Here is a 699-nt window from a genome sequence, read left to right on the forward strand (position 1 = left end):
GCCTTCAGCTATTGTGCGCCTCACCTTTGAAACTCCCTCCCTCTATGCATCCGTACGACTGAGTCCCTGCCCTTCTCTGTATGACCTCATGGCGCAACGGTAGCGCGTCTGACTCCAGATCAGAAGGTTGCGTGTTCAAATCACGTTGGGGTCACGTCTTTTTAACCCAGTAACTCTGTCTCTAATCAGCCACCTGTTTACTGGTTACCTCTTATCATTTATTTATTCACCATTCTCTATTTCAGTGCTGTTTATACTATGTCATATTGTATATACTGTATACCAATACACCTACCTCAGGTCATAAGGTCATAGGTCACAGGGGTGCCCCAAGGCTCAGTGCTTGGGCCCCTTCTCTTCTCAACTCTATAAACATCCCAGTCCGTCACAGCTCAGGGTCAGAGGTTACCCTCTTGAAGTGACAGAGCCTGATATGACAACACATATGTGCTGCTAAGAACCTTTTAACTCAAACCCAGGAGTTACATAATATATATACAGTATATATAACATTGCCACCAATTTTATTAGGGTCCCATTGCAGTCAGGATGGCCGAGCGGTCTAAGGCGCTGCGTTAAGGTCGCAGTCTCGTCTGGAGGCGTGGGTTCGAATCCCACTTCTGACAGTGAGATTTTTCAGCCGAGCAATTCCCTGTCACATGATAGTAGGGAAAACGAGTAAGTTCTCTGCATGTTATG

At 46.4% G+C, this 699-nt stretch overlaps 2 non-coding genes across 2 annotated transcripts; both read left to right on the forward strand.

The window, feature by feature from the left end:
- The first annotated feature begins 82 nt into the window (after positions 1–82).
- Positions 83–154, forward strand: trnaw-cca. Its single transcript has one exon. It is a non-coding gene; the product is annotated as a tRNA-Trp (tRNA).
- Positions 155–543: 389 nt separating this feature from the next.
- trnal-aag lies at positions 544–626 on the forward strand. The gene has a single exon. It is a non-coding gene; the product is annotated as a tRNA-Leu (tRNA).
- Positions 627–699: the final 73 nt, after the last annotated feature.

The sequence above is a fragment of the Micropterus dolomieu genome, unplaced genomic scaffold (genome assembly GCF_021292245.1).
Source record: "Micropterus dolomieu isolate WLL.071019.BEF.003 ecotype Adirondacks unplaced genomic scaffold, ASM2129224v1 contig_4906, whole genome shotgun sequence".
Taxonomy (NCBI): Eukaryota; Metazoa; Chordata; class Actinopteri; order Centrarchiformes; family Centrarchidae; genus Micropterus; species Micropterus dolomieu.